Source organism: Amphiprion ocellaris, chromosome 14 (assembly GCF_022539595.1).
Source record: "Amphiprion ocellaris isolate individual 3 ecotype Okinawa chromosome 14, ASM2253959v1, whole genome shotgun sequence".
In the NCBI taxonomy this organism is placed as follows: domain Eukaryota; kingdom Metazoa; phylum Chordata; class Actinopteri; family Pomacentridae; genus Amphiprion; species Amphiprion ocellaris.
This window is the reverse complement of record NC_072779.1, coordinates 33,636,742-33,661,572: the sequence shown is the minus strand read 5'-3', so window position 1 is coordinate 33,661,572 and position 24,831 is coordinate 33,636,742. Positions and strand designations below refer to the sequence as shown.

General features: G+C 36.3%; 1 protein-coding gene across 1 annotated transcript in view; it reads right to left on the bottom strand.

The window, feature by feature from the left end:
• The window catches only part of LOC111584904 (polypeptide N-acetylgalactosaminyltransferase 10), a 114,080-nt gene that overhangs the window by 44,873 nt on the left and 44,376 nt on the right, over nt 1-24,831 (bottom strand). The window lies entirely within an intron of this gene.

Sequence of the window (24,831 nt, the reverse complement as noted above, 5' to 3'; positions counted from 1 at the left end):
TGACAGATTAAAGGTGCAACATTTTGCTTTTTCGTTGAGAGAACAGTGTAGAACATTTTTCTATAAGATGTTTCCGCAGTTAGAACAAAAGAAGGATGCAACATTCAGAAGACATTTTCAAGATGTTATCAAGTCCTCAGATCACAGAACGTTCTTTATGACACATTCCTGTAATGTAATAGAATGACATTACAGGTGGAACATTTTGCCTTTTTGTTGAGAGAACACATTGTAGAACGTTCTCCTGTAAGATGTTTCCGCAGTTATAACAAGAGAAAGATTTCAAGATGTTATCAAGTCGTCAGATTATAGAACGATCTTCATAAGACGTTCCCGTAATGTGATAGAATAGTGAAGGTGAACATTGTCTCTGCAGTGTTCTAAGGATGTTTTGGGGATGTTGTTGAGGGAACACAAAATAGAATTTCAAACGTTTCCACAGTTTTCCACAGCGCTACTTGGTCACAAAGGAAGAACGTTCTCAGTGTAATGAATTTTGAGAACGTTAGAATATAACAGTTAAAAAATCTTATCACCAAACATTTTTAAGAACCTTATCCAGATTTTAGGAAGAACATTGGGGAAAGCACAAGAAAACTTCCCATTGGTAGAACTTTGCAGAACTTTCTCAGAACATTTTTAGAATTAAAAAAAAAAACAGTTCTGAGTTCTGACCCAATGAATTTCGCTGTATTTTGGCTGAATGTCGGTCTGGTTTTATCGGGGATTTTGCTGCTTGGACTTCCTGAATCAGCATCTTATCAGCAGCTTCACCGCTGAGGAGATACCAGGTGATTTGTGGGTTGAGAGAGAAAAGGCAGAACAAAGTTGTGGATGTTTATTCAATGTGGTCGGTGTGTGTTTGTGAGTTTGTGTGTGATAATGAGGTAATGTGCTCGGTGGAGTGTGATGGGGAGGCGATATGAAGAGGCAGGAGGACAAAAGCAGCTAATTGAGTGTTGCCATTTAGGAATGTAGAGCCGATCGATTCAAACGCCTTCCTGAAGAGGAGACGACCGCATGAGTCACGTTCTCCATGCGAGGACAAAGCAAACGGCCTCCACTGTAACTCTGATGTATTTATTAGCCTCCGCGTTAAAACCTAACCTGGAAAATATGGACTTTAGCTTCTCTAGAATGACACTTAGCACATTAGCTTCTCTTTAAAATGAACTTCAGGGTCTCACAGCAACCAGAATCCAGGGTAGATTAGAAAAAACTAAATAAGTGCAACAAGAAATACACTTTTCTTTGTTCCCTTTAAATGAAGTGTTGTTCTTAGCGAGTAGGGAATGTTCCTCTAACGTTACCAACAAGTTCTAATAATGTTTGAAGAATATACAAAAAACATCTTAATCTAATCTTCTTAGAATGTTTTAACAACATTTCTAAATTCAAATAATGTTCCTATGATGTTAAGAGTTAACTGTTCTATTTGGAACATCCAGACAACAGTTGTAGGATGTTGTCAGATTACGTTCCACAATAACAAAGGAAGAACATTCTCAGACTATCATTCATAAAATGCCATCAAGATGTTTTCGAGTTCTGCGATGACAGAATATTTTAATAACATGTTCCTGCAATTTGGCGTTTTGACAGAAGCAGAACGTTTTTGAGGATGTTCCCACAATGTTCTACAGCCTAATAAGGGAAGAATTTTTTAAAAAACATCTTACAATGTCATCACCAAACATTCTGTAGAACACCTTTACTGTCTTGGAGCTTGGAGCTGCTAAATTAGGTTTGTTCTAAAAATGTCCTGGGAAAGTTCTGCAGAGTTCTATTAATGTTTTCAGAGATGTTCTTCCTTTGTTGTTACGGAACATAATCTGACTGCATCATTCAAACATCATTTAAACATTGAAACATTCTGTCCTAGTTCACTTTTATACAGAAACATTTTTGGAGGTTTCCCTAAGATGTTTTGTGAAAGTTCTAGTAAAAGACAGAAGTTTTGTATTATTTTGCAGAATGTTCTAAAAGTCAGGGCAACGTTCTGTCACGGTGTTCTAAAAGTTTTTGGTGATAGCCCCATTGAACTGTTATGCCCTAATGTTCTTCAAGTATTTTCAAGTAATGTGTTCCCTTCAAAACATTCTCAGAACATTCACAGAAGACTCAGGTTAAATGTAAAAGTTCGGCCATTTGAGGCCTCGAGAACATCAGGAAAACATTTTCTGAATCTGGCTTTGAGAATGTTCTTCTAGTATTAACATGGAACACAGTCTGACATCATTGTCCAAACATCCTCTGAATGTGAAAATGTTCTGTCTTAGTTCACTTTTAACCTCATCAGGAACATCCTTCAACTGCTCTGAGAACATTCTGCAAAGTTCTAGTAAAGTTTCCAGCTGGATGTTTCTTTTTTTCAGTTCCAAAAATAATCTTCTTAAATGTTCTCTAAAGATGTTCTAAAAATGTTTTGTAATGGCATTGCTAAACTGTAATGCTCTAACGTTCTTAAAAACGTCCCCTCTCTATCATAATGGAACATTGTGAGAACGTCATATAGAAGAATATGTATTTTCTCAAAACCTCCTCAGAATTTTGCCAGCAAAATGTTCCACCTTTGTTAATATACCACATTAGAGGAACGTTTTCAAAATTATAAGTATCCTTAGAACATTTTTAACTGCTAGCTTAAAACTATAAAACCTTATTAGAACTTGTAGATAACGCTAGACACTGTTGTGGGAACATTTCCTTTTCGTTAAATTTGAAAAGATAAGCTAATCACTCATTTAGCAGCTTCAGTGCCTCATTCGCTCCACAACAGTTAAATCTGTTTTCATATAAAGATGAGGCGAACCGGTTGATTGGCAGAAAAGTGATTTCATTTGACTAACTATGAAAAAGTATATCCTTCTGTACAATTAGACATCATACTTTTGTTGTTCTCTGGCTTTGTTTATGCATATTTACTCCATGAACTTGCACATTTTGATATTTAGATATGCAGAAAATCCCCAAACAGCAGCGGTTTGATTATCAGCACTGTTCTAGAGCTCTGAGTATGATGCCTGACACTTTCCCTGTAGGTGGCACAATGCATTTGTTCAGCCGATGTTGGAGGAGCTCAGTGGAAACCTTTCTAAGGTGGAGAACACAATCCTACTACGTTCCCCCTCAGGCCATCAGGGCTTGAAGCTTAACGAGGCTCAATGCATTCCACCTTCCACACCGAAGCAGTTTCCATATCCACCTGTTTGTTATTATTAATCTACCTCTCGCTCTCCTTTACTTTAGCAGAATCCTCCTGAATAAAACCTTTTTTTTCTTATTCCAGCAACTCTTCAGCTCCTTTGACCTCTTTTTATATCACCATGTCAACAGGTTGTGTCTTTGAAGAAAGCACAGAAGGTTTCTTTAGAAGAAGAACAAGATACTAAAGTCCTGAATTCTCTACAGAATATACAACACACGCCGCTACGTGTTTGCCATCTATTCCGATTGACTGACATATAAAGTGCATGTTGAACTGCATATTGTAAATGTTATTCACAATACTGCAACTACAACAGCTGCATGGAGAGGTCTTGAAGGACATGGTTCTTCAGTTCACTTGTTTTCCTCTAATCTCAGGCTGTTTTTGAGGCACCCTTACAGCTGTTGCTTCGAAACTATTATATATATATATATATATATATATATATATATATATATATATATATATATATATATATATATATATATATATATATATATATATATATATGTTCTCATGTCCTATTTCCAGGTGCGTATTAGCTCTCTGTTTTGTTGTTTTGTGTGTACAGATGGATCAGCTCTATTAAAGCTTCTGCATTCGATGCTGTTTGAGCAGAAAACAACAGGTGGTCTAATAATTACTTCAAAAGCTGCATCAACAGGCCTTTAAACTCGATCATTTTAGTCGAATTTTTATCACAGCAGTGAAATTATTACAGCCTCTTATGAAAGACACACAAAAAGTCTTACGATACAATGAATACATACAAAAATATGATGTATTGAAACATCTAAATCTACACTAGATGTCTGAATGTAGTGTGAAGCTGCACATGTTCCCTCAACAACATCCTGAAAACATCTTTAGAACACTGCAGGCAGAATGTTCCACCACTGTTAATATATCACTTTTTTTGTTTTAGCTCCAAGAATGTTCTTTTTAAGGCAGGAAAACTAAAGATGTTCCAATTATGCCCGGTTTTAAAGACTGACTGTCACGCTGTTCTTCCTTTGCCATCGTGTGACATTGTGGAACACAAGTTCTGTAATGTGTTCCCTCAACAACATCCTCAAAACAACCTCAGAACATTGCAGCCAAAATGTTCCACCTTTGTTAACGTCTACAGGAACATCTGATTATCATCTAAGGTGTCGGTTACATCTTAAAATAGTTTCTTTTTAAAATGTACATCCTCCGTTTGTTAACGTTCTGTGACGTGTTCTCTCAACAAAAAGGCTAAATGTTCTACCTAATAACAAACTACATTACATGAACATTCTTAAACATTCTGTATAAAGAACGTTCTGTCATCTGAGGCCTCGATAACATCTGGAAAACACTTTTTGAATGTTGGGCTGAGAAAGTTCTTCCTTTGTTATCATGGTACATTGAGCGAACATTTTATAGTAGAACGTTCTCTAATGTGTTCCTTGACAACATCCTGAAAACATCCTTAGAACATTGCAGGCAGAATGTTCCACCTTTTTTAAATAAACCATAGTTGAGGAACATTTTGTAAAGAACGTTCCATCATCTGAGGTCATCATAAATGTTTTCTGAATGTTGCAATGAGATCATTCTTCTTCTATCATACAACTTTTTGCAACATCAAGGGAATATTTTATCGATTCTATAGTGGGTTCCCTCAACGGAAACATTTTTTGAATGTTGGTTTTAGAACATTAATTATTTGGTTTTCACAGAACATTATCAGAATGTTTTAAAACAGAATGTTCTGTAATGTTTCTACAAGAACATCCCCAAAACATCCTCAGGACATTTCAAAAAGAATGTTCCACTTTTTGTTAATATGTTTATTGAATGTTTTTGTTTGAGAACACTCTCTCTTTGCTATTGTGGAATGTTGTGAGAATGTCTTAAAGAAGAACGTTCTATAATGTGTTTCTCAACAACATCCCTTCAACATCCTGAGGACACTAGAACATAGACAGAATGTTCCACCTTTGTTAACATCTCTCAGCAGAGGAACGTCTTCTAAAGAACGTTAAGGTCTGGATAACTTCTTGCATTGAGAACATCCTTCTTTGTTATCATTGTGAAATTTTTCACAGAAGAACCTTCTATAATGTGTTCCCTCGACAAAAAGGCACAATGTTCCTCTTTTAATTTTCCAAATATTACAATGAGTTCTACCTTTTATATGTCACACTGCAGGAATGTTCTAAAAATGTTTCGTACACAAATCATTCTGTCTTCTGAAGCTTCGATAACATCTGGAAAATAAATTTCAAATGTTGGTTTAAGAACATTAATTCCTTTTTTTCATAGAACATTGTGAGAATGTTTTCAAATGGAACGTTCTATAATGTGTCTCCACAAGAACATCTCTAAAACATCCTCAGAACATTTCAGAAAGACTGTTCCACCCTTTGTTAACATGTTTAAACAGTGTTTTTGTTTGAGAACATTCTCCCTTTGCTATCAAGGAACATTAGAATGCTATGTGAATGTTATGTGAATGATAGAATGTTTAAGAGAAGAACGTTCTATAATATGTTTCACAACAACATCCCTTAAACATCCTGAGAACGCTTAAACATAGACAGAATGTTCCGAATGTTTGTTAGTTCAGTCACATTCCGGGTACGTTTTGTAGAAATCACTTGAGGTTTCGATGACATCTGGAAAATGTTTGTCTAATGTTGGTTTTGGGACGTTCCTCCTTTGGGGTTCCCTGTGGGTGTTGGAGGTGAAACCTTATGTTGGCTTCGTGGACGTCTTCGGGGGTTCTCTGGATGTTTGACTGGGACGGGGGGCTGAGTTGTGTCTGCGTTTGTTCTGGTTGCTGGAGGGTGGCGATACTCTGGGAAAAACTGAAATCTGAAATTTTAAGCAGATTTTTGGAAACACTCCAGCACATTTTCGCCCGAGTCGGTTCTTGTTTGTTGTTCTGTGCAGCATTTAACAGCTTGAGGTTTTTCTTTTTAATAAAGCCACACGGACACAACACGAGAAACCACATTTTGAAGCCTCTTAAATTTTTTAAAAGCAAAGATAAATGCCGACACTAACGGGGAAAATTGTCTAAAGCTTGGCAGAAATCTGACAAACGCATCTCGGCACTCAGACCCCATTAGTGTCACTCCTGCTGGAATCACAGCGAGGCGTTCAAGAAAAACGGCATTAAACCATCTTCCTGACGATGTGCTCCTTCCAACAGATCGGTCAGAAAAAAACGTTCTGCTGCTTCATCCTCACCAGGAGAAAATGTTTAGTTTCACTGAAAAAGCAGCTGAGGCTGGCAGAACCATGTCAGAAAATGTGGGAACGTTTTATATATAGTTTTATCTATATTATAGTTGCTCCATATCAGCTAAAGTTGCTCCATATTAATTAAAGTTGCTCTACATTAGTTAGGGTTGCTCTGAATGGGTTGAGGTTGCTCTGTGTTGATTAAAGTTGCTCTACATTAAAACTGCTCTATCTTAAAGTTGTTCTATTATTTAAAGTTGCTCTATATTACTTAGGGTTGCTCTATATTACAGTTGCTCTATATTAATTAAAATTGCTCTAAATGCTTTAAAATTGCTCTATATTAGTTAAAGTTGCTCTAAATGAGTTAACGTTGCTCTATGTAGGTTAATGTTGCTCTATATTATTTAAAGCTGCTCTATTTTACTTGAAGTTGCTCTACATTAAAGTTGCTCTATATTAATTAAAGTTGCTCTAAAGGAGTTAAAGTTGCTTGTTTAATGGATTCTATCATGTGTTCCCTCAACAACATCCTCAGAACATTGCAGACCGTTGTTAGTATATCACAGTACAGGAATGTCTTATGAAGAACGTTCTGTCATCTCAGTTTCTGATAACATCCAGAAAACATTTTTTTATAACGTTTGAGAATTTTGTTGTTATGGAACACTGTGGGAATGTTTGATAGAAGTCTGATGTTCTGAGGATGTTTTAGGGAGGTTGTTGAGGGAACACATGATAGAACATATAAAATGTTCCTACCCTATCAGTTTTCGAACATCTTTAGTTATCCTACCTTTAAGGAGAACGTTTTCAGAAAACAACCCTTGGTTATTGGATTAGCAGTAATATCCTGAGATCTAAGAGCTGCTTCAGTAGAACTCTTCACTGTTTGATGCTGACTCTTAGGCTCTTTGTGTTCTCACTGCAGAACCTGCAGACGAGACTCCCCGTCCTGTCATTGTGTTCTCATGTAAATACTTTTGCAGCGTTTGTGGATCCCATTGATTTGTGTTCAGGATGAAAAAGCCTGGTGTGGTTTGATCGCAGCCACAAACAAAGCCGGCGTTCCTTCAGCTGCCGCTCTGCGATGGAAACCTGCCATTGGTTGATTGATCATCCAATTACTTTCCCACTTTCCGCTCCCCGATGGCATCAGCTGAGCAAACGACTGCAATGCTTCACTTCAAATCAGGTGCCGCCTGAACGCTGCCTCTCATTCAGAGGGACTTCTGATGGATTTCCATCGGATGTGGAGGCGGATCGGTCGGACACTCGGCTGTCAGCAGCAGGTTCTACTCGTTTTCTGACAGTAAACAGCCAGAAAAGCTTTCAAAAATGCTCAAGCATGCTTAGAACATCTTCAGAGAGCTTTAAACGATTCCTTTAAGAACATTCTGGGAACTAAAAACAAACTTCCCAATCAAAACATTCCTAGAACTGTGTAGAAATGTCATTAGAATGTTTTATGTTTATGTAGAATGCTTTTATAACGTTCCTGTCATGTGATGTATTAAAGGTGGAACATTTTGCCTTTTTGTTAAGGGAACACATGATAGAACGTTCTTCTACAGGACATTTCCACAATGATAACAAATGCAGGATGTTCTTAATGCAACATTTATGCTATGAAGACCTCAGATGACAGAACATTCGTTATAAGATGTATTAACAAAGGTGGAACATTCTGGCTGCAATGTTCTGGGGATGTTTTGTAGTTGTTCTTGGAGGAACAGGAGAGTCAAACATTCAAACAATGTTTTCAGGATGTTATCAGAACCTTCAATGGAAGAACGTTCCTAAAAAGAAGTTCTTTTATTGCGATATACTTACAAAGATGAAATGTTCTGGCTGCAATGTTCTGTGGATATTTTGGGATTGGTGTTGCGGGAATATACTATAGAATCTATAAAATGTTCCCACGATGTTGCAGAATGTTGTATGATAACAGAGGAAGAACGTTCAGTTTTGAGAACGTTTCGGTGATAATATTCTGCTACAGCCTAACACTTTTAGAGCATCTTTAGACCTTTAAGGAGAACATTCTGGGAACTAAAAGAAACGTACTGCTGACAATATTAATAGAACTTTGCAAAACTGTTTCAGATCCAAACTCTTCTGAAAAGTGTTTTACTGATGTTGTCGAGGCCTCAGATGACAGAACATTTTTTATAAGAAGTTCCTGTGCTGTGATTTATTAACAAAGGTGGAACATTCTGGTTGCATTGTTCTAGGGATGTTTTGTGATTGTTCTTGGAGGAACAGAGTATAGAAAACTCTCCTATCAAACATTCCCAGAGTGTTCCATAATAGCAAAGTTCTCAAACAGCATTCAAAAAATGTTTCAAAGGTGTTATCAGAACCTTAGATGTATTGCGATATATTAACAAAGGTGAAACATTTTGGCTACAATGTTCTGAGGATATTTTAGGGATGCTGTTGAGGGAACACATTATAGAATCTATAAAATGTCCTCACGATGTTGCAAAAAGTTGTATGACAGCGTTCTTCCTCTGTTATCACAGAACATTATGGAACATTGTGAGAACGATTTTTAGAAAAACATCATAGTATAGCTTACGAAAACATTTCAGAATATTGCAGGCAACAATGTTCCAAATTTATTAATATATTATGTTACAGGAATGTTTAAAAGGGTTTCAAGATGTTCTCCAGGCCTGAGATACTAGGTATACTTTAACACATTTTTAGTTTTTCTTTTGTTTTCGTGGAACATAATCTGACAGCATCCTCTAAACATCCTCTGAATCTTAAAACATTCTAGCCTAGTTCACATTTAACCTCACAAGAACATTATTTGGCATGAGAAATATCTTTAAACCATTCTTAGAACATTAAATTAAAACTTTAAGACATAATTTGTTAGCTGATGTTGTGGGAACGTTCCTGCTAGTTGGGTTTGTTCTGACTTCGAGAAGAAGTAGTTTACCTAGAATGTGTTCCTGTGTAATATGAAAGGTGTTCCACTCAAACAGAACGCTGGAACAAAAAGAATCTCCCAAAGTGAACTTATTACATTTACTGAAGTGGATGATCTGGAGGATTTTTATTCTGACACAGAAAGAAAGAAACTTAATAGAAAAACTTCGTGGAAAGTGTTTCTCTAACTATGACTGTTCCACAGCTCCACCGTTTTCTGAGAAAAGTCGTGACTAGCCTCGGAACAGCAGAGGAACCGACTACTTGGCGACCCGGCTCGGCCCTCTGAATCCCCACTGTGTCACGGCCCAGGGACATGAATGAATAATAGCCTCCCTGCATCATTAAATCCTGTCAGGATCCTCCACAAAGTTTGCAGCCTCAACCTGCCCTTCTGGTGCTGTTTACGTCCCGGCAGACTCAGGATGGAGGAACGTGGACGTTCTCACCTGCAGCTACGCCTGTTAAGTGTTTCTGCTCTGGTTGTTTTCATTAATATGCTTAAAAATCCCCAAGACAGCGTTTATGTTCTGATGATTTTAACAAGACGCTCCCGCACTGTGATATGTTAACAAAGGTGGAACACTGGGGATGTTGTTGAAGGAACAAATTATAGGACGTTCTTCTACAAAACACTCTCACAATGTTTGCACGATAACAAAGGAAATTCAAAGGGTGTTCTCCAGATGTTATCGAGGCCTCAGATGACAGAACGTTTTATTACATTCCTAGAATGGGATATATTTAAGATAGAACATTTTGCCTTTTTGTTGAGGGAACGCATTATAGAACATTTTAACAAAGAAAGGACGCTCTCAATGCAACATTCAGAAAATGTTTTCAAGATGTTATCTCGACCTCAGTTGACAGAACGTTCATAAGACGTTCCTGTAATGTAATAATTTGACAAAGATGGAACATTCTTGCTGAAATGTTTTGGAAATGTTGAGGGAACACATTACAGAACAGTCTTCTATTAAATATTCTGACAATGTTCCACAAAAACAAAATAAGAATGTTCTGAAAGTAACATTCAAAAAATGTTTGCCAGATGACAGAATGTTTTATGAATTGTAATATGACATACTAAAGGTAGAACATTTTGCGGTTGTTTAGAGAACACATTATAGAACGTTCTGATAAAGGAAGGATGTTCTCAATGCAATATCCTAAAAATATTTTCAAGATATTTTACAGTACATCACAAAGGTGGAACATTCTGGCTGCAATGTTCTGCAGGTGTTTTGGGGAAGTTGTTGAGGGAACACATTGTGGAACGTTCTAACAAAGGAAGTATGTTCTCAAAGCAGTGCTGAGAAACCATTGTCAAGATGTTATTAAGACCATAGGTGACAGAACTTCATAAAGACGTTCCTCTAATGTAATATAACAAAGGTGGAACAATCTAGCTGCAAAGTTCTGAAATTGTTTTGGAGATGTTGTTGAGGGAACACAATAAAAGAATGTTCGTTTGTAAAACACTCTGAAAATGTTCCAAGATAACAACCAAAGAATGTTCTCAAATGGACATTACCCACTCCATAGCAGCAGTGTCTAGTAAGACATTTGAAAAACATTTTCCAGATGTTATCAAAGCCTCAGATGACAGAACGTTTTTTACAAAACATTTTATAATGTTCCTGTAATGGGACATATTAAAGGTAGAACATCTTGCCTTTTTGTTGAGGGAACACATTATAGAACGTTCTTCTATGAGACATTTCCACAGTTATAACAAAGGGAGGATGAAATGGGAACACGTTATAGAATTCCTAACAATGTTCCACAGTGTTCCATGATAAACGTTCTCAACATTCAGTTTTGAGAACTTTAGAGCACAACATTCTAACAGTTTTATCACCACGCATTCCTAGAACATCTTCAGTTATCCTGCCTTTGAGAAGAATATTCTGGGAACTAAAAGAAATCTTCCTACTGAAAACATTAGTAGAACCTGGCAGAACTTAGAACATTTTTGGAACTAAAAATTGTAGCTATGAAGTCATCCAACTTTGAATACATCTTAACCTAAAGATGTGACTGAAGAAAAGCCTGAATGTTCCTCTGGTTCTGTTAGAGAGGTCAGTTAGAACGTCGGGTACTTGCAGAACGTTCTACAGTCATGTGTTTGATCAGCAGCTGTTGTCAGTTCAGACCAAAGTGTTGGTGCATGAAGCTAAATGCATTGTGTTCTGTAACTACTGGCTCTGTTGATTTAGCTCAATGTGGCTAATGGTCCTCGTCTGTCAACGTTTTGCACAGCAGAACCCTAATGTTTTCCTCACTCATACCAATGATTTATTATTCTTTGGCAAGTCATGTGTTATTTCTCACAAATGTGGTTTCATTGAGTCTAATTTGTCCGGTTTGATGGAATAATTCAGAATATAGATTATAAGAAACTGAACAATGCAAACAGTGAACATTTATAGGAACATACTGGAAAAACAAATCAAGAACAGGGTTCTGGCAGCGCGATGGACTCCGACAGTAAATTATTATGACAAATGGCTCAACACCGTATGCAGCTTGCTGATAGCTTCCTGTTTACTGACATAAAACTGGGTTTACTTCTGCTGGTGGCAAACAAAAAACATTATTCCAACAAACAGAAGCTGTGAGTTTGTCCACAAATCAACTAACTGTGAGTCTCAGGTGGCATTTTTAGCATCGTTCCTTCAAATCTTTAACATTTTTCATTACTTATAGGTGATTATATGTTATCATTACTGAAACATCTCACAGAAAAATGTTCTGTAATGTGGTTCCTTAGCAAATGTTCCATCTGAGGCCTCAATAACATTTGGAAACACGTTTTAGAATGTAGCTTTGAGAACATTCTGTTGACTTGCTTCCTTTAATTCTGCAACAAAAACATGACTTTTTTTTGAAGAAGGGTTCCTTAAAATCACTGAGAACTGAGTGAACAGCAGCAGCAATGAGGTTCCAAGGGGAACCATGAGAACATCAGCTGATTGTGGTGGATGTGTGAGCATCAGATCTATGAGCTTTGTTGATGTGATCACATTGTGATGACAAAAGAACATTCCCAAACCTACACATAAAAAGATGTTTTCCAGATGTTGTCAAGACCTCAGATGACAGAACGTTTTTGATAAGGTGGAACATTTAGCCTGCAATCATTTGGCAATGTTTTTGGGATGTTCTTGAGGGAAAACATTACACAGTGTTCCTCTATAAAATGTTCTCACGTTTCCCTGATAAAAGGGGGATTATTGTTATCAAACTGGCATTCAAACAATGTTTTCCAGATGTTTTCAAGGCCTCAGAAAACGGAATGTTTTTTATGCAGAACATTTTATAGTATTCCTCGAATGTGATATATTAAAATAGAACATTTTGAACTTTTTGCGGAGGGAACATGCTATAGAACCTTCTTCAGTAGAACGTTTTTTACAAGATGTTCCCGTACTGTGATATATTAACAAGGGTGGAACATTCAGGCTGCAATGTTCTGAGGATGTTTTAGGGATGTTGTTGAGGGAACACATTATAGAATCTATAACATGTTCCCACAATGTGACATGATAATGAAAGAAGGAACATTGTTAGTTTTAGGAACATTAGGGAGGAACAGTCTAGCAACATTATCACCAAATATTTTTAGAACGTCTTCAGTTGTCAAACCTCTGGGTTGATCTCCAGCTTTGCATCCATCCATCCATCCATCCATCCATCCATCCATCAAACCAAACATCCATCAAACCAAACATCCATCCATTATCCATCCATCCATCATACCAAACATCCATCCATCCATCCATACATCCATACATCAAACCAAACATCCATCCATCATCCATCCATCCATCATACCAAACATCCATCCATCCATCCATCCATCCATCCATCAAACCAAACATCCATCCATCCATCCATCCATCATACCAAACATCCATCCATCCATCAAACCAAACATCCATCCATCCATCCATCCATCCATCCATCCATCCATCAAACCAAACATCCATCCATCATCCATCCATCCATCATACCAAACATCCATCCATCCATCCATCCATCCATCAAACCAAGCATCCATCCATCCATCCATCCATCATCCATCCATCCATCCTCCCTTAAACTTATAAGTTTAAGTCTCACATGATTGAAGGTCTTTCCCCTTATATTGTGATTTTTCTTTTTTAAGCATTACTTGCTCCATTTTAAACCACCTTAAACCATTTTCACTCCACTTATAACCCTACTATCGTCAGATTAAGTAAATAAATAAAGGGTAAAAGAGAAGGTAATAAACTACAAAACAGAATTAAAAAAATAAACAACAAAAATAGACATTATTATAAAAGCATTATTTATATTATAATAATAATAATAATAATAATAATAATAATGACATTCCATCATACAAAAGCAAACCTATAAAATCAGTCTCATGCAGTAATATTTAAGAAGATACTGATTCATGCAACCTCTTAAAACAAATTAAACTACTGAGAACTTGTTGGAATGTTGACTGATGTTTGATTTTGAATGTAAATTTCTTCTCGTGGACCATTATTTGCTCCTTTTAAAAGCACTTGTACTCCAACTGTAACCCTTCTATCAGCAGATTACTGGTGCAGGTGCAGAGTCGGATTAATTGCGACTCTGCTGCAGTGATTATTGCGATGGACTGATTCCCACAGTTTCTTCTTCTGCTGTGTAAAGATGGTCACAGCGAGTGAGCGGCTGAATACGTCTCTGGCAGCTTAACGTCGGCGGCTGAGCATGAGCGATGGATGCTGCTGCAGGAGCCCAAGTCATTTCACGGATTTATGGCCAGACAGGGCAGAGAAAGTAGCTGTAACTTGTCACTTAGAGAAAAAAAACTAAAGATTAGAACGCTGCCTGGGTTCTCTCCACATCAGGAAGCCGTGGGAGGCGAGCAGAGGGAACGTTCTAGGCATGTGAGCTGCATGTAGGCGTCGTATGTTCCATCATGTCGGCTTCTCTTTGCAAGAATGTTTAATAGAACAACGCTCTGTAACAAGGGTGTCAAACTCATTTTAGTTCAGGAGCCACATTCAGCCCAGTTTGATCTCAAGTCGGCCGGACCAATAAAATCTCAGTACAATAACCTATAAATAACAACGGTGGCAAATTTTTCCTTTGTTTTAGTGCAAAAATGTTGTAAGGAATTTTTTTTTTTTTACAAAACATTATGAACAACCTGCTTTATGATCAAAATGACAAAAGTCAGACAAAAAAAGACAAAAAAATCCAACAAAACCAAGGAAAAATATTACAAAAATGAGACACAAAATGACAAAAGATTAAACAAATGACACAAAAGTAAACAAAAAATTAGACAAAAAAGCTGCAAAGCGACAAAAAATATGACAAATAACAAAAATGAGACAAAAAATGACACAAATTAGACAAAAAATGACAAAAGTGAGAAACAAAACCATAAAAAAAAAAACTGAGAAAAAACACAAGTGAGACCAAAAGGAAACACAAACCAACAAAAATGAGAAACAAAATGACAAAAACATGAGACAAACGAAAAAAGTCAGACAAAAAAAGACAAAAAACAACAAAAACAAGACAAAATATTACAAAAGTGAGACACAAAACAACAAAAGAACAATGAACAATCTAGTATTTTACTTTATGATCAAAACCACTTGTCATGGTCTAGAAATTATTTTAAAACTATAGTTTTACCAGTTTACAAATTGCAGTTAATGTTATCTCTGTAATTTTTACATTTTACAAAGTCGTTCCATGGGCTGGATTGGACCCTCTGGAGAGTCGGTTTTAGCCCGCGGGCCACATGTTTGACAACCCTGGACTATAACATGTTTCCTTAAGATCATCTCCAGAACATCCTCAGAACATTGCAGGGAGAATGTTTCCCCTTTGTTACTGCATCACAGTGCAGGAACGTCGATAACAACTAGAAAACATTTATTGAACATTGGTTTGAGGACGTTCCTCATTAGTTATCATGGACCGTAATCTGTGTTCCTATGAATGAAACTGGAAATGAAAATTAATTGTTGATTAAAACATTTTCTATTAAAACATCCTAATGTTTCTAGAAAGTTCCCTGCCAGGTGTTTTTTTTTCTTAATTTAGATCATTACCAAGTTTGAAATCTGAACACAGTGTAATATATCAGAATAAAACAAGAATGAGACAAAGAGAACCTTCAGTGTTCTTGAAAGCAGAAGAAAAGAAGCACAGGTGTGAGCGGATAAATCAGATCCAGCTGACAAACAGTGTTTATCGTCTCTCTGGGAAACAGATGGCAGCCGAACCTGGAGGTAAAAACTCCTCAGAGGTCTCGTTTTATTCTCACACACCTGTTAATTAGACGACTGAGCTATCTAAACAACACCCTCAATGTCAAACCGGAACCTTTAATGACATACGCGTTAAATTATGTCCTTTAAACGTGTGTTCTTGTTGCAAATATCCAGATTATTGGAGAGATAAAAGCAGCCTGGAGAGGAGGTTGACCCAGCGTCAGTCAGATCCAAGCGGCTCTGAGTGGCCGGCTAATGGGATCATCAGGGTCGGCGTTCTCCAACACCTCCCTGCAAAGTCTGGTCATTCACAGTAGACAAGAAAGACATTCTGGTGCAACTTATTGAGCGATGGGAGAAGAGCTGCAGAGCCTCCAGTGCTCCACTGATAAATGATGGTGAGAAGAGTGCAGCAGCTCCAGTGTGGGGAGGAAAAGAAACAGGATGAGGCAAGAAGCAGTCGGAGCATCTCAAGATGTGGTTGAACATCATCTGATAACATCTGCTCAATACAATATTTGCAATATATGCAGTCAAAGGTTGACATTTTCTTAAGGATGCAATTCAGTCCAACAGCTTTGCAAAAATCCACTTTACAGAGCTCTCATTTTCCATTTGTCTTCTACTTTTTAGGCAAGTTCAGTGAGCATTTCTGAAACATGTTGCTGCACCAGCAGAGTTTATGTATTTGATATTTGGAACCCAAAACTACTTGGTTCTGGTAAATATTTGGGCTACATTTTGAGAACATCTCACCTCGGAAGCTATTTTAAAGGTTCAATATCTACAGAAATAAAACTCCAGCAACCTTGAAATTTGGTGAGAACTCAGACAGAATAGTTTCCAGAAGATCTAAATGATTGAATGGCTGCATCAAAGGCAAAATCTTTCATTTTTAGCCTTTGAAAATGGAATAAAGTGCAATATTTTTGAACAAGGGTGCTATGGGGGTCCTAGAAAGTTCCTGTCAGTGTATATATATATATATATATGGATGGATCCAACTTTTGAGGCTCTAACATCAGTAGAATTTGATGTGTGGAAAGTTCGACAAGACAAGGTTCCAGTTTTTTGCTATTTTGACTTGAAACTGTCCAAAATGAAAACCAAAAGTCCAACAAAACTCAGACTGTGTCCCACATAACTTGAAATTTGTCCATAGTTACTTAAAACTTGTACAAAATGTCTCAAAAATTGAGAGATTAATCCAAAATCAAACACTCACAGCCATGAAATTTGGTGAGGACTCAGAATAGTTTCCAGATAATCTAAATGATTGATTAGTTTGAGCAGAGGCAACATCTTTCATTTTTAGCCTTTGAAATGGAAAAAAAAACGCAATAGTTTCAAACAAGGGTGGTCCTTAGAGGTCCTAGAAAGTGTAAATATATGGATGGATCCATGTTTCCTACTAAAAATATAGACTTCGGTTGACATTTCATCAACTTTTGAGGCTCTAACATCAGTAGAATCTGATGTGTGGATGTTTGACAAGACAGGGTTACAGTTTTTTGCTATTTTGACTTGAACCCCATCCAAAATGAAAAACAAAAGTCCAAAAAGACTCGAAATGTGTCCCACAAAACTTGAAATTTGTCCACAATTTCTTAAAACTTGTCCAAAATGACTGAAAATTGAAAAATTAATACGAAATGCAACTCTTAACAAACTTCACAAAGGTGGAACATTCAGGCTACAATGTTCTGAGGAAGTTTTAGGGTTTGTTGTTGAAGGAACTCATAATAGAATCCATAAGATGTTCCACGATATGACATGATAATAAAAGGAAGAACACTGTCCTCTTTGGGAACATTAGGGCGGAACAGTTTAACAACATTATTACCAAATACTTTCAGATATTCGGCAATATATTAACAAAGGTGGAACGTTCTGTCTGCAATGTTTTGGGAATGAAAGGAAAAATGAAACCAACATTTAAAAAATGTTTTCCAGATGCTATCAGAACCTCAGATTACACAACGCTCTTTGTAAGATGTTGCAATATATTAAAAGTGGAACATTATGGTTGAAAGGTGCTGAGGATGTTTTGGGGATGTTCTTGAAGGGACATAATATAGAATCTATAAAATATTCCTGCAATGTTACACGATAAAAAAAAAAGGGAAAATGTTCTCAGAGCAACGTTTGATTTTGAGAATATGGGGGCATAACGCTCTGCCATTTTTAGAACATCTTTAGTTATTCCACCTTTAAGAACATCATTCTGGCAACTAAAAGGAAACTTCCCACGGAAAAGATCAGTAGAACTTTTTCAGAACGTTTTTTGACATATGAAAAACTCTTGCTGGGCAGGAGATCTGTTGGAACACTTAGAACATCTTTGGGGTCTTGTTAGAGCTTTATAGTGACTTTCTCTTAATTAAAATGAAAGATGAGGAAGATACTTGAGCAGCTCAGGATCTAATTCACAAAACAGAATCAATGTGTATGAGTCATTAACAACCCAACGCAGCCTGACGAAAGCTAGAACATACACATTAAAGAACCTCCCCGTCATTGGGTTCTGCTGATGCTGAGTTACCTTCCAGTTTAACAGCAGCCTGGAGTCACACTAGAACTCTTCATTATGCACCTGAACTGCTGCTAACCCGAGGCCAGTTAAACCACAAGCTGACGGGTTCTAACGCTGAAGTTTTCCTGTGAGCTGAGTCAGATTACATATGTTGTCATTATAGAAATGACCTTCAGTTCTATTATTAATGCACTCATTAAAGGAACCCTCCAGTGCTGGTAAAACTGCCTCATTTTCCACATCAACTTCTCTCTCGCTCTTATCAAGCTGCTGCGCTAGTTTGCAGCTGTTTGCTAAAATGAAACTGTTGTTCTTCTGAGTCCCTCATTATCCTTCAGAGATCATTCATGGAGAACATTTAGTGAAGAATATTTGTCTGTTAACTCCTAATAGCTTCTGTAACAACGATAAACAGACCCGGAATATACAAACACCAGTTTACATCCCTCTGCACATTATTCAGCATCAACATTTTGTCAAAATATAAAAAATACTGGAACCTTGTCTCAGAATGTGTCTCCCCCCATTTTCTTATTAAGGCAGGAAAATGAAAGATGCTCTAATTATTCCCCAACATTTTAAACAGTGTTCTTCCTTTGTCATTGCACAACATTGTGGAACATAGATTCCATCATGTGTTCTCTCAATAACATCCCCAAAACATCCTCAGAACATTGCAGCCAGAATGTTCCATCTTCGTTCACATCTATATGAATGTCTGATTATCATCTAAGGTGTTGATTCCATCTTGAAATCATTTTTTTGAATATTGCATCGAGAACATCCTTCCATTGTTTACATTCTACGATGTGTTCCCTCAACAAAAAGTCTAAACGTTCTACCTAATAACATATTGCATTGCATGAATGTTCTAAAACATCCTGTATGAAGAACATTTTGTCATCTGAGGTGTCAAAAACGTCTGGATAACATGTTTTCAATGTTAGGTTGAGAAAATTCTTCCTTTGTTATCATGGAACATTGAGAGTGTGTCTTACAGTTCCTCAGAAGATTGCAGCCAGAACGTTCTATCTGTGTTAACATAACGCTGCACAGGAACATCTGATTATCATCTAAAATGTTGATTACACCATATTTTTTTTTTTAATGGTTGTTATCATTATGGAACTATAAAAGAAATATAGAAGAATGTTCTATAATGTTCTACCTAATAACATAATACATTACACTTAACATTCTACAACATTCTGTATTAAGAACATTCTGTCATCTGAGACCTCGATAACATCTGGAAAACATGTTTTGAATGTTGTGTTGAGAAAATTCTTCCTTTATTATCATGGAACATTGAGACTTATAGAAGAATGTTCTATAATGACTTATAGAAGAATGTTCTATAATGACTTATAGAAGAATGTTCTATGATCTGTTCCCTCAGCAGCATCCCTAAAACATCCTCAGAACACTGCATGGGGAACGTTCCACAGTTTTTAATGTGTCACGTTACAGGAACATTTACAAAAACCATCTGAGACCTTGATAACGTCTGGAAAACATTTTTTTGAACACTGGTTTTAGAACGTTCCTCTTTTGTTATCATGGAACATAATCTATGTTCCCGTCAACATCCTCTGAATGTAAAACACTGTTTCGAGAAATAAATATTTTAAAATTTCATAAGGAATGTTAAAGGTAATGAAAATTCTCTTTAAACATTTGAGTAAAACATCAAATGTTGTAGGAATGTTCCCTCAGCATTGGCTAATAATATCTACAAGTTCTATCAGTGTTTTAATTTAATGTTCATAGAACATTTTAAGGGTATTTCTCATTTCAAATTATGTTCTGATGAAAAGCGAACGAAGAAAAAACTTTTAACTTTCAGAGGATGTTTGGAAGAAGGTGCTGATTATGTTCCATGATAACAAATGAGAGAAAGTTCTCAAAGCAGCTCTTAAGGAGTGTTTCTAAGAGATGTTTTCGAGGCCTTGAGATGACAGAACTTTCTTCGTAAAACGTTCCAGTAATGTGGTATATTAGCCAAGGTGGAACGGTTCTTCTATGAAACCCCTTCTAAATTTTACCTGATAACAAATCTACATTTGGACAACATGTCAAAAATGTCTTTAGAGAACATTATCCTGCTTTTTTGAAGAACATCTCAGGAACTAATAGCTGAATCCGTTACTAAAATTGTGCAGAACTTTCTCTGACCTTTTCTGAGTTTCCAAGTTTAACAATTTGCTAAACCTGGTTTAATTAAACAGGCAACACTAGCTAAAATCAGCTCAAACAGCTAGTTAGAGTCTTACTTAGACATATCTTATTTAAATTATGGAGGTCCAGTCATTTCAATGATTTTTTTAAAATGTTAGTTTAGTTTTCCATTTGCACTTGTTGGCCAACAGCTGGTTCTAGCTGAATCATTCTGTTCCTCCACTAGACTGAGCGTTTATGTGAAATGTGTTGACCTCAATCCCACTTGCCAAATTTCAATTTGTAATGTTATTGTCAGTGCCAACCTCTTATTCAGGAACGCGAATAGAAAGTACAAACATTAACAGACTGTAAAGTGGCGCATTAGAAGAGGGCCTAATTTTCAAAAACAAAAGGCCAACTATAATAACTAAAATTCATATTTAGTCCAAGAAGGCAGTTGAAGGAAACACAGGGAGATGAAAAGGTTTTAAGATTAAAAATGGCAGCAAAAGGTGCAAAAAGGTAGAACATGAGCATGTGTTCCGTGAGAGGGTTTTTTTTGTGTGTTTTTGTTGTTTTTCAGGTAAAATACATTGACAAAAATCCATGTTTCTTGCTTTCAAGATCTTTGTTTACGCCCTGAATCTCCAACGCTGCTTTAACTTTGAAGAAATCCTTTAAATCTCATCATTTTGAAAACAGGAACAAACAATCAATCCACAGCAGCATGAAGACGTAAAACCCAAAAAAAGGCAGGCGGACTCGTTTACGCTTCAGTCAACAGCAATTCACATCCATCCTTTTCCCACATTCATACAGAAATATTTTCCTCGGCTCGATAAATTAATGTGTGAACCAGAATTTAAACACCAGCCTGCATCACACTTCATACTAACTTCCCATTTTTTCCTATCTTGTCCTCATTAATGCACTTCCTCCCTGATGTATTATGCAAAGGTTTAAAGCTGGGCATCGATTTGGGGTTTTCTGCACACAAGGATTATTTTCTCCAATATTGTTACAGACGCTACAGACCACCGCTGATTGGTTCACATTGTTCTAGTGGTTCTTCAAACCAGCCAGACTAATTAGCTGTTAATTAGTTTAGTTGTTGGTTATGGTAAAGCTGGGTAAAGTTAGAATTTTGGACTCTGATTGGTTTGTACCTGATGTGTTTTTTTGGGTCTGTAAAAGTTGGAGAGTTTATGTTTCACTGGTTCTCGAAGTTTGGTAACCTCCTTAAAATAAATTTCACTCAACCTGAACATTAACTTAAACACTGAGCTCCAAAAACTGTCAAATTTATATAATTTAGCACAGTCAGAAACTGTAAAATTAGAAAGTAGTTTAGTTTTTGAAGTACTCATCTGTGATTTATCATTCTGTAGGGAAACTTAACCAAGTTTGCAATTGGGATATTTCATTGAAAGGACTTTTTTCATATCTCATTTAATAATTGAACAAAAATGAAATGTTTTGTGCAACCAGATTCTCTAAAAATAATAATGATAATAATTTTGTGCTCCTCAGCACAACCAGGAAGTGCTTAGTAACTCACCTGCAACCAACAATCATGAGACAAAAATTAGTTTTTTTGTTTTTTAGGTGAACTGGGCTGAACTGCAGGTTGTGTACATTTTAAAAAAACTAAAACTATAAGTTAGAAAATATGCTTTAATAATATTAAAAACCCATCTGGTTGTGCAGCCACAATGTAAAGTAGCTGGAACTAAGTGTAAAACTGTTGAATTAAAACCTGATCTTTATTGCAGATAAGTTGCATGTATAAATTCATAATCTGTTTGTGCACATAAAGCTAATGCTTACTTCTAATTTGCTTTCATATGCACTTGATGATTAGCAAACAATTTGAACCTCCTGCATAGTACCTGTCCCAAAGAGACCTACCCCATCTGGTCTCAACGACTTCAGACCGGTTGCACTGACATCTCAAGTGATGAAGGTGTTTGAGAGACTCATCCTGGCTGAGCTCAGACCCCTGGCATTATAGCTACCTGTTCCATATTGTAAATTCCTAATATTATTCCTAATTCTTCTATTTTGTAATGTGTATATCCTACTATTGTATAATTCTATTGCTGTTCTGGTTTATTTAAGATTACCGTTCTGAGCTACTGTGACAACAAAATTTCCCTTGTGGATGAATAAAATCTGTCTAAGTCTAAGAATGACTCTAGATATTGGTTAACACATGGAACTTTTTACACATTTTACATGTCATTACTACACCTTCTAAGCTTTTTACATCTTAATTTATAGCATTTACATGACATCTGAGATAGTTAAGGTTAGCATAAAGGATAGGGGCGTCATTCATTACAACTTCATGGTGTGCAACAATAAAAAAAAAAAAAACACATGCAAAAGCATTGCTCTTACAGGCAAAGTGACTTGGCAGGATTCAGTTTTCTGGTTCCTCTTCACAGTATTAGCTGCTACTACACAACTACACACAGTGGATGGCTACTGCAACAAACTGCAAGCATGTGTAATATCCACAAGAACAATTACAAGAAAAACATTCCTGCCAGGCTAAAATAAAGACTAATGGTGATTTTAACTGGTGCGAACTCTCAAAACCTTCACAAACAAGAAAAAATGCTTAACTACAAAAATTACAAGATTTTTAAACCAAGTATCCAGCAGCTTTAAAATGTAAGCAACTACAGAACAACTTTCTCCAGTTTTGTTTTTGTCTCTGCTTGGCAGCAGCTTCAGTAGGGGGTTTTCATCTGCGAACTGTGATGGGTTTTAACCTCTAAATGAGTCAGAGGCAGCGGAACATCTCATTACCGTGGAGACGAGAGGTAAACACATCCTTCAGCGAGGGACCGTGACAGAGAGCGCTAATTAACAACCAGCTAAACACTTTCTTATGAGGCCTGATGAAGGGAGAGTGACGGAGGAAATAACACACATGTGCACATGTAATTCCACATTTACTGCAAAGAGCTGCAGAGGAAAAATTAAAAAAAAAAACTAAATACTGAACAGACTGAACCAGAGTGGTTCACTGCAGCATCTTTATATGTTGTTGTTTTTTCTGCCACCTGAGTGCACTAAACATTTTTTTCAACCTCATTTTTAACGAGGTCCTAAAAACACAAGTATAAAACACATACAAACACAACATTATACAAGAAACTTGACAGACAGACAGCTCACCCAGCCTCTAACTAAAGCTATTGAAATGAAACTCAATGAAATGATGCAAAGACCTAAAATGCAATAATTACATGAGAGACATTGGAAGATTATACCAATCAGGGGCTTTATATAAAAAAATCACCTACATTCAACTGCTTAGAAAGTTTCAGGTACACAGAAAAAGGGATATTGTAGCTGTCTGAATGGATTTAAACATCTACAAGAGAAGAATTCAGAATAATATATATAAAATATATCAGAGTTAGAGATGTAAATAACAGTGTCGTCAGCATAAAGGTGAACTGAACAAACGGAGCATATTTGCTGTCAGATTATTAATGGATATGTGCTCAAATTGTTCTGTTTGCCTTTATGCTGATGACATTGTTACTTACATCTCTAACCCTGATATCCACAGCAGAAGAATTAGGGTTAAAGATGGGGAAAAAAAGTGTCATCAGCATAAAGGCAAACATCCTAGGTGAAAATCCCATCGACACAGAAAAAGGGAATATTGTAGCTGTCTGAGTGGATTTAAACATCTACAGAAGAAGAATTCAGAATTTCTAATATATCAGAGTCAGAAGTGTAAATAACAGTGTCATCAGCATAAAGGTGAACAGAACAAACTGAGCATGTTTGAGGTAGGGTTATTAATGGAAATAGAAAAAAAATGATGATAATGACATTTTTATTTGAAAAAATAAAATTTAAAAAAAAAGTGGATTAGGTTTGTCTCCAAATTAACTAAACTGCATAATGTTATCAGTAGGTGGCGCTTTGGACTACCCTACACATAGCTATAATAAACAGAACAAATAAAGCCAGATGCAAAAACAGTTTGGCCAAATGCTAAAAAAAGTAACACCAGAATTAAAAAATAAATTTATTAACTTCATTCCACTTTTTTTTCCTGATGTGAACAATTTGTGGATATTTGTTTTAAAATGAATCATGTTAAACGAAGGGATCTTGAATAAATATTCTAGTTTCAAGCTTAGATTTGGTTATTTTCTCAACAAAACTGCACATCACACGTAATATTTCAATTTCATGTGCAATTTTTAATCAAGTGTATTAATATTTTACTACCTTCAAATCACAGCTTGTATTACTTCTTATTTTATCTATTCTTGTTTTATTTTTGCTTTTTTTCAGTAATGTATTATATCTTATTGCTTTCTACTCGACACTGCATTTGTTGTGTTATGCATCTTGTTTTGTAAAGCAATACCTGGAAAAAAAGCTTCCTTAGGGATTAATGAAATTTTATCTTATCTTATGCACTGAAAACATTGTCTTTACAGCTTCTGGATCTGATTATTGGTGTC